The sequence below is a fragment of the Oncorhynchus masou genome, chromosome 28, assembly GCF_036934945.1.
Source record: "Oncorhynchus masou masou isolate Uvic2021 chromosome 28, UVic_Omas_1.1, whole genome shotgun sequence".
NCBI lineage: Eukaryota > Metazoa > Chordata > Actinopteri > Salmoniformes > Salmonidae > Oncorhynchus > Oncorhynchus masou.
This window is the reverse complement of record NC_088239.1, coordinates 79,610,998-79,621,970: the sequence shown is the minus strand read 5'-3', so window position 1 is coordinate 79,621,970 and position 10,973 is coordinate 79,610,998.

Genomic DNA, 10,973 nt, shown 5'->3' with positions numbered 1-10,973 from the left:
AGGCAGAAAAGGCTACCCAAATGGACCCAAATGAGGAGAATAAATCACATTAGATAAACAGTGTGTCATAAAAAAACATTGCCTAGAGCAACCCACTGTCAGAGTCCACATAATGAAGCATTTTAGGGTGTGCATTGAAACCGGAGGAGATAAAATGTGCTGCATCGTAATTACTTGGGTTACATAAACTCTGGGGGCGAGATTTGCAAGACACACAATTGTGCTCAGCTGGTTAAGAATTCAGGAAATGTGTGCCCTTTGACTGCCTTATGTTGTTGTTGTTTATCTATCTCGTCAGGGTAAATATAGTGTGTGGTTGGATATGGTGAATTTAAAACTGTCTTAGACTGGATCTTTGAGTGTGCCTCTCTTTGTCCTGACCTGTTCTTCTGTTTCACCCTCTCGTTTGGTCACTTAACTGGAATGGGGTCGATGAGGACCTTATTAACTATACTGTGCGTTTTGAATTCGTACAAAGTAAAAGTTTGCACTAGTGATTTTGAGTAAGAGAATCATTATCAGATTGTAGTGAAATAAGGTAGAAAAAAAATCAAAAGAAGAATAAGAACTTTTACATTACAGGTTTATAAAGTCATTAATTAGAACTTTACATTATGGGTTTATAAAGTAATTGATTAAAACTTTACATTAAGGGTTTATAAAGTCATTGATTAGAACTTTACATTACGGGTTTATAAAGCCAATTTATTTTTAGCTTTCATTCCTCCTTGAGAAGAACAGGTGCAGCCTTTAGTAAATGAGGATCAAAGTGTAGTGTGAGTACATCAATAACTAATCAAGATGGGAGCCAGGCTGCTCTTTTTTTTAAACTTTCTGAACAAAGCCCTATAGGATGATCATACTGTAGTTCTGCTCTGGTGAATCACACCTGACCTGCACCTGTATGATAACCACTGGGACAACTCAAGACGCGACAAAGGACAACCCTGTGACAGAAATAATTATTTTTTAACTGTTTTTTTTTTACAGAACACAAGTGGCAGCAACATGCTGAATTGTGAGAACAATTTACATTAGAATTGCCCAATTTTTATATTCCAACTCAAACACAATAAGAACAGATGAAGCCAAGGAAAGATGAAAATAGAACAATAATATTCAAGATAAACAGCAGGCCAACCATGGCTGGGATGGCATTGCAAAGGAAACATTCAGTTCCAGTCTGGGTGTAGTGTATGTAGGCCAGGGTTTCACAAACTATGTGGAGGAAATTCTACTTTTAACAAATAATGAGGAGAGGCAAAGTCAACAATCAATCTAGGTATTACTTTTATTAAAAAGGTATTATAATAAGGAGTCTGGTCGCACCACCCACAAGTGAATGGGAGTGAAAGCACCCCGCACAAAGAGTACGGAAGCCTTGTAGAGTTAAGCTATCTTATGCAAGCATCTGCAAAACACGTGATCTTATGTATGTGTGTACAGAAGGAGAGACAAAACTGGGTTACGGGGTACAGACTATAATGAAAAGGTTTTCTCAGTCTGTCGCAACTGAGTGAGGACAATAAGTGCCAAAGTTACAGGATGTCACTGCAGACATCACTCACTCCAGACATCACTCACTGCAGACATCACTCCATCACTCCAACGGTTCCCCCAAGTTGAGCAAGTAAGCGCCTTTGAGTGTCGGCCAAAAGTATATACAGTGGAAAGAAAAAGTATGTGAACCCCTTTGAAATTACCTGGATTTCTGCATAAATTAGTTATAAAATTTGATCTGATCTTCATCTTAGTCACAACAATAGACAAACACAGTGTGCTTAAACTAATAACACACAAATTGTTGTATTTTTCTTGTCTATATTGAATACATTATTTAAACATTCACAGTGTAGGTTGGAAAAAGTATGCGAACCCTGGGGTTAATGACTTTTCCAAAAGCAAATTGGAGTCAGCTAACCTGGAGTCCAATCAATGAGATGAGATTGGAGATGTTGTTTAGAGCTGCCCTGTCCCCTAAAAAACACTCACAAATTTGAGTTTGCTATTCGCAAGAAGCATTGCCTGATGTGAACCATGCCTCGAACAAAAGAGATCTCAGAAGACCTAAGATTAAGAAATGTTGACTTGCATAAAGCTGGAAAGGGTTACAAAAGTATCTCTAAAAGCCTTGATGTTCATCAGTCCATGGTAAGACAAATTGTCTATAAATGGAGAAAGTTCAGAACTGTTGCTACTCTCCCTAGGAGTGGCCGTCCTGCAAAGATGACTGCAAGAGCACAGCGCAGAATTCTCAATGAGGTTAAGAAGAATCCTAGTGTGTCAGCTAAAGACTTACAGAAATCTCTGGAACATGCTAACATCTCTGTTGATGAGTCTACGATACTATATGTAAAACACTAAACAAGAATGGTGTTCATGGGAGGACACCACAGAAGAAGCCACTGCTGTCCAAAAAAAACATTGCCGCATTGTCTGAAGTTCGCAAAAGATCACCTGGATGTTCCACAGCGCTTCTGGCAAAATATTCTGTGGACAGATTAAACTAAAGTTGAGTTGTTTGGAAGGAACACACAACACTATGTATGGAGAAAAAAGGTACAGCACACCAACATCAAAACCTCATCCCAACTTACAAGTATGGTGGAGGGAGCATCATGGTTTGGGGCTGCTTTGCTGCCTCAGGGCCTGGACAGCTTGCTATCATCGACGGAAAAAATTAATTCCCAAGTTTATCAAGACATTTTGCAGGAGAATGTAAGGCTATCTGTCCGCCAATTGAAGCTCAACTGAAGTTGGGTGATGCAACAGGACAACAACCCCAAACCCAGAAGTAAATCAACAACAGAATGGCTTCAGAAGAAGAAAATAAGCCTTCTGGAGTGGGCCAGTCAAAGTCCTGACCTTAACCTGATTTAAAATGCTCTGGCATGACCTCGAGAGCGGTTCACACCAGACATCTCAAGAATATTGCTGAACTGAAACAGAAAGATGAAAATGGTAAATATGAATGGTCCAAAATTCCTCCTGACCGTTGCGCAGGTCTGATCCGCAACTACAGAAAACATTTGGTTGAATTTATTGCTGCCAAAGGAGGGTCAACCAGTTATTAAATCCAAGCGTTCACATACTTTTTCCACCCTACACTGTGAACGTTTACACGTGTGTTTAGTAAAGACATGAACATGTATAATTGTTTGTGTGTTATTAGTTTGAGCAGACTGTGTTTGTCTACTGATGTTTGTCTAAATTATATGACCAATTTATGCAGAAATCCAGGTAATTCCAAAAGGTTCACATACTTTTTCCTGCCACTGTATGTCCTACCCCTACAGAACCTTTCGACCAGAAACAGGCTCCAAACAGAACAACAGCTCTATCACTGGTGTGCAGAATATAACACCAGTTAAGCTAAGAGGAACCAGTTAGTTTCTGTCAACTCTTGGCTGAGCGCCCAAACATCATGGGGTCATTCTACACACACAGGGAACAGTTAGAACAGGCCTTTTATTAATACACACACAGTTTTCTATCATATGAGTTAGTTTCTTTAACAATCTCAATCCCAATGCCTAGGTTTAAAGAAGGATATTTTAGTACACAAGCGTTAGTAAGGTTTAACAGAAAATGCCCTCACAACTCTTAGAAAAAAGGGTTCCAAAAGGGTGCTTCAGCTGAACACATTTTGGTTCCAGATTTAACCCTTTTTGGTTCCAGGTAGAACCCTTTTCCCATGTAGAATTCTCTGTGAAAAGGGTTCTACCTGGAACCAAAAAAGGGTCCTCCAAAGAGTTATCCTAATGGGGACAGCGAAGAACCCTTTTATTTTTTTTTGTAAGTGTGTACCAGTTGATCATTGAGGAGCAGTCTGGTGTAAACTAACAGATGATCGTTGAGGAGTGGGTCTGGTGTAAACTAACAGATGATCGTTGAGGAGTGGGTCTGGTGTAAACTAACAGATGATCGTTGAGGAGTGGGTCTGGTGTAAACTAACAGATGATCGTTGAGGAGTGGGTCTGGTGTAAACTAACAGACGATCGTTGAGGAGTGGGTCAGGTGTAAACTAACAGATGATCGTTGAGGAGTGGGTCTGGTGTAAACTAACAGATGATCGTTGAGGAGTGGGTCTGGTGTAAACTAACAGATGATCGTTGAGGAGTGGGTCTGGTGTAAACTAACAGATGATCGTTGAGGAGTGGGTCTGGTGTAAACTAACAGATGATCGTTGAGGAGTGGGTCTGGTGTAAACTAACAGACGATCGTTGGAGTGGGTCAGGTGTAAACAAACAGACGATCGTTGGAGTGGGTCAGGTGTAAACAAACAGACGATCGTTGGAGTGGGTCAGGTGTAAACAAACAGTGGGAGCATATGGCGGTAGGGATCAGATTCTATAAGAGATCTTACGAAGGATCTTGAGAGACATTATCTGCATGTGTGTAGTGCTGGTAGGTCCAGTTTGCTGCGTCTGAGTGGGAGGTGTAGTCTGTGCCAATACACCTTGGCACAGCTCTTCTCTGGACTCTCTTGGCTAAGCCAGCATATTCCACTGGTGGTCGGATGTAGGTGGTGAATACCGTTACCAGGTTCTCCTTGGGGATGTGGAAGTGTTTAAGGCATTACTGGATGAACAGGCGTCGGCTGGCCTTTTCACCGATGTGCTCAACCTGTGTTGTCCATCTTCGATTGCCATGGATGAAGATTCCTAGGATCTACATTCTGGAGTTCTGTTTTGTTAGTTGAAAGGGGTGGTAGTTTGGGTGGTGACTTGATGGAGTGCACGTGGAGCACTTTGCACTTCAAAGGGTGCAGAACCATGTGTCTCCCCACTGACCACGTTTCCAGGTCAGACAGGTTTTCTTGAATGTTGGAAGGTGTTGTTAGTGTTCTGGTTTCTAGTAAGGTAATCCACAAACGTCCATTCCTTGACTGCTGTTTGCCTGGCTGGACCGTTGATGTATGCAATAAAGATTAGCGGACCAAGCAGAGTTTCTTGAGGTATGCCACAAGATACATTATACTGACACTGTCCGACAGCACACCATGATAGATCAGCAGACCAAACAGAGTTCTTTGAGTTAGGCCACAATGTAAACTGACACAGCATGATTCCTCACCACCTGGGGTCTATTAGAGAGGAAGTTGCCTATCCATCTGGCGAGTGATGGTTGTAGCCCAAGGTCTAACATCCTGATGAGGGCGAGGTTGTGACAGACACGGTCAAACGCTTTACTCAAGTCAGTGGTCCCCAGGGAGCAGATGGAACCATTCTTATCCCTCGACTTGAAGAGCTCTTTAGTTACCTAGATCTGCCAGACAATGCGTTGTTGTTCGGCCTAGTAGACATCCCTACTGCTGGGTGTTAATCTGGGGTAGGACATCAGTCAGAGCCCATCCAGTGATCAAGCTCTAAGCTACTTTGCTCAGTTAGTGAGATATGCCATATTTCACTGATAGAGGGTGGCTTAATTTCTTGTTAAGGGGACCACTGTAAGTTATTTTAATTCATCAGGAACGATGCCCTCTTGTAAAGATTAAGAATGTAGGTTAAGAATGTAAATCAGTGGTATGCTCAGTTCATATGCAAACTCTTTTATTCGTCTGCCTGGGATTTCATCTCGGCCCGCTTCCCTACGGGTTTTAACTAAGAAAGCCCGTTGTGGAGAACTGCTGGACAACAACAAGACCCAACACATTTCTTGTACATTTGTTCTGATGAGTGTAGCAACCAAGTAATATAACAGCATGGAAGCAAAATTAGGGATCGATCTCAATGCAATTTCCATTTCCTTTTACAAATTTCACAACCTATCGCTATTAACAGTTCGGTGGACTCCGAAACCGCAAAACAGATTGATGTGTTTATCACTTGTAGTTATTTCCCTTCCAACAGCACACTGAAACAGCGGCTTCCCTTCCGATAGCACATCGCAACAGCTGCTTCCCTTCAGACAGCACACCAACAACAGCGGCTTCCCTTCCGATAGCACACCGCAACAGCTGCTTCCCATCCGATAGCACACCGCAACAGGAGCTTCCTTTCCGATGGCACACCAACAACAGCTGCTTCCCTTCCGATAGCACACTGCAACAGCTGCTTCCCTTCAGACAGCACACCAACAACAGCTGCTTCCCTTCCGATAGCACACTGCAACAGCTGCTTCCCTTCAGACAGCACACCAACAACAGCTGCTTCCCTTCCGATGGCACACCAACAACACCTACTTCCCTTCCGATAGCACACTGCAACAGCTGCTTCCCTTCAGACAGCACACCAACAACAGCTGCTTCCCTTCCGATAGCACACTGCAACAGCTGCTTCCCTTCAGACAGCACACCAACAACAGCTGCTTCCCTTCCGATGGCACACCAACAACACCTACTTCCCTTCCGATAGCACACTGCAACAGCTGCTTCCCTTCAGACAGCACACCAACAACAGCTGCTTCCCTTCAGACAGCACACCAACAACAGCTGCTTCCCTTCCGATAGCACACCGCAACAGCGGCTTCCCTTCCGATAACACACCGCAACAGGAGCTTCCCTTCAGACAGCACACCAACAACAGCTGCTTCCCTTCAGACAGCACACCGCAACAGCTGCTTCCCATCCGATAGCACACCGCAACAGCTGCTTCCCATCCGATAGCACACCGCAACAGCTGCTTCCCTTCCGATAGCACACCAACAACACCTACTTCCCATCCGATAGCACACCAACAACAGCTGCTTCCCATCCGATAGCACACCAACAGCACCTGCTGTCATGCCTGCTCCCGCTCTCCCTCTCCTGCGCTCGAGGGTGCCAGACTGCCTATCATTACGCACACCTATCCCCTTCGTTACGCGCACCTGCGCCTCATTGGACCCACCTGAACTCCAGCATTATTTGATTGCCTCCCTTTTATCTGTCTGTTTCCTCTGTTTGTTCCCTGTGTCTGCATTGATGTCGTTACTTTGTCCCCTGTCCAGACGCTGTTCCTGTCCTGTTTCATGCCCGTTATTTATTAAATGTTCTCCCTGTACCTGCTTCCATTCCAATAGCACACCACAACAGCTGCTTCCCTTCCGATAGCACACTGCAACAGTTGCTTTCCTTCCAGCTGCTTCCCTTCCAATAGCACACCACAACAGCTGCTTCCCTTCCGGTAGCACACTGCAACAGCTGCTTCCCTTCCAGCTGCTTCCCTTCCAATAGCACACCACAACAGCTGCTTCCCTTCCAGCTGCTTCCCTTCCGGTAGTACACTGCAACAGCTGCTTCCCTTCCGGTAGCACACCACAACAAATGCTTCCCTTCCGAAAGCACACCACAACAAATACTTCCCTTCCGTAAGCACACCACAACAAATGCTTCCCTTCCGTAAGCACACCACAACAAATGCTTCCCTTCCGTAAGCACACCACAACAAATGCTTCCCTTCCGTAAGCACACCACAACAAATGCTTCCCTTCTGAAAGCACACCACAACAAATGCTTCCCTTCCGATAGCTTAACACAACAACTGCTTCCCTTGACCACGTGCTGTGATGCATGATGTTCCAGACAGCCTTATGCAGTCTCAGGTTTCATATTAGGAGGTTTGGGCGAGATGGCGATTCCTTTAAAAGGCTCCCTGAACGGTGCTGGATTTACTGTAATCTGAACACCTTCTCTAAAGTGCTTTCTACATGCACCACACACAGGTCTGCTATGGCTTTTTCTAAAAGGACTACAGTCTGCTCTACATTTGCCTTATGTCTCTCATGACTCAATTTGTTCCTGCTGAAAGCTTGACAAGTGCACTGAAGACCACTTTCCTAGTAGGTTGTATTAACCTAGTGTTTCTCAAATCTCTCCAGCTCCAGTTCCACTTACTTGATGTATTCCAGTACAAGCATACTTGATTCATTGGTTCACTGATTCACTGATTCAATTGGTCAACTCATCATCAAGCTCTTGATCAGCTGATGCAGGTGTCAGCTCTGAAACACATAAAACATGTGGAACTGGCTGAGGGTAAGAGAAAGAGTTCTCAACGATGACATTCTATTCTAAAAACGCACCTCATGTACTCCTGGGACTGAACAGCCTTTCACCAAGTGTGAATTATTTCGGTGTGTAATGCGCCAGTACTTAATTCTCAACTATCCGTGTTTGTTCAATTACACACCTCTTTGCAGTCCTCTTCCTGAATGTGAGAGTGGAACCAGTCGACTATTATTAGGTATTTATTTTTCTACCTTTCTCTGTTCTCCCTTTCTCTCTCTGCTGTCCATCAGTCCCCTCTCCCTAACTTGTTCTGTCCATCATCTCCTTAATTTAATTTAACAGCCCACCCGGGTCTGTAAGCAATTAGATTCTCTCTCTCCTGCTTTACCTCCATCTCCTCTTTCTTTCCATTCATTGTTTCAGCTTTCAAAATCAATCTTCAGGAGCTTTCCTTAACCTCCCGTGCTTAACCTCCCGATGTGTACATCTCTTCTCCCATATTCTGTTTTTCGCCAGGGCCTAAAAAAGCTGGACATCTTTTTTTTGCTGTTGCTTGGAGCTGCCTCATCTACAACCTTATAGCCATTTTCTTTTCTAATCTGATCCCCCTGGCTCTCCTCAATCTCAAATGTTATTCTGTTTCCTCTGTCGCCTTCTGCTGCAACCTTTTATCTATGATCTATGTCTTGGATCACATCTGGCTCCTCTGCTCCCTAATATTTCCTGCCTACACAATTTGTTGATTTGCCTCGCCTACGCCATTTTGGCTCGAGTCCGGCAGTCCTGGGTTCAAAATCGATTTGAAATCTTTAAAATACTTTGAGCGTTTGCATTAGCCTGCCTAGAGTGCTTGGTGGGTGAGATTTGCAGTTTGGGATTTTTCTATTGATTCCATTGCAACAGGCAGGCTCAGTCAAGCTCAGCTAAAGTACTTGAAATGATTTCAAATAGTATTTGAACCCAGGTCTGGAGTCCGGACGCTTTTTGTTCTTCACACTTTGTCTACTGTCAGGAAGCAGTGTTGCTCTTTTTTTTGGTCTATTTTTATTTATTTATTTATTTTTACAGCTGCTGTGCATATACCAAGCAGACACGTTTGATTTCTCTGTTTGATTAATATTCACTTGAATCTCAGATATTGTCTGAAGTCTTTGAAATAAAAATGTTGTAGGAATGTGAATGCTAATGATATAAACGAGGAACGGTCTTCTCGGCCACATATTTATCATCTGCCACTTTTTTTGTGTTGACCTGAAAAATAATTAGTGTGACTAATTTAGATGAATTTAGATGAATTGAAGATTAATTGAAAAGCTGATGTTGCCAAACAGACAATGGACATGTTCTATTTTACCCAATCAATTTTTAATCAGTTTGATGAGAATTTTAATCTGCACCTCTAATTAGTAAAGAGCTCAGTAAGAGGGAAAATCAGCAATCACATTAGGTCCATGGAAACAATTAAAAGACTTAGGGAGCTTCAACTCTTTCTGTCACCGGTATGAGTAAGGAGTAAACAGTCTCTCGTGAAAAGTGTGACATTTCCTTCTTTGTTCACGAGAGCGTCTTGTGTTTATTTTCTTTCCCGTGGCAAATAATAGTGGAAAAGAATGTGAAATGCCAAAATGAATTAAGTATATATTCGGTCCATTCCATGCCACAAGGCTACACCTGGGCCAGTGTTCATAAAGTGTCTCGAGAAGTATTGATCCAGGATCAGATCTCTGATGTCCATGTAAAAATCTGTCGTTCTATGGCAAGGCAGTTAACCCACTGTTCCCAGAGGCGCTGAAGACGTGGATGTCTATTAAGGCAGCACCCCGCACCTCTCTGATTCAGAGGGGTTGGGTTGAATGCAGAAGACACATTTCAGTTAAATACATTCAGTTGGACAACTGACTAGCTGTCCACCTTTTCCTTTTCCCATGTAATCTTATTTATTGTGATCTAAAGGCAATACTGATCGTAGATCAGCACTGCTACTCTAAGACGTTCTGAGAGTAAGGGAGCAGATCGGAGTGGGGTTTTGTATATTATATAGTTTTCACTTACCAACAAGTATGTCAGTTCAACTCACTCTTGGCTCTCTTCAAATTTCATCACCTGTCAATCTTTAATATATATATTTTTATTTATTTAACTAGGCAAGGCAGTTTAGAACAAATTCTTATTTACAATGACGGCCTAGTCCGGCCAAACCCTAACCCGGACGACGCTGGGCCAATTGTGTTCTGCTCTATGAGACTTCCAATCACAGCCGGTTGTGATGCAGCCTGCAATTGAACCGGGTTCTGTAGCGACACCTCAAGCACTGAGATGCAGTGCCTTAGATCGCTGTGCCACTCGGGAGCTCAATATAGTTTAACAGGCATAATTTTGAAGGGCTATAGAGCTAACAAAATATTGTTTTACAGGAACTATACTACCAGGTATGATACTGCGAGGGTGATCTCAACCATATCTCCTATCCATAGATTTCACCGAATGTCATTTTGAATGACACTTGAGAATTTTATTGTGACGATCGCCGACCCAATTACATATAAAGCATATTTCATCATGTATTTTCATTCTTCGGAATTTTTCCTTCAATTATTCTTAGAACTGTTCCAGTTGTATCATGGGATTTCACCATGAAAGACCTTACACCACTTTTTGTTTTATTTTATTACTTTTTTCAGTTTTTGTTGGCTCAGGGATACCTCCTGGTGCAGTATCGGAACCCCTCAGATTTCAAGCCCATTGTCTATCACGCTCTATTTGTCGCTAATGAATATAATACGCTTATCACTCTCTATTTGTCAAGAATGAATAGAATAAGCTTATCACTCTCTATTTGTCTCTAATGAATAGAATAAGCTTATCACTCTCTATTTGTCTCTAATGAATAGAATAAGCTTATCACTCTCTATTTGTCAAGAATGAATAGAATAAGCTTATCACTCTCTATTTGTCAAGAATGAATATAATACGCTTATCACTCTCTATTTGTCTCTAATGAATATAATACGCTTATCACTCTCTATTTGTCTCTAATGAATAG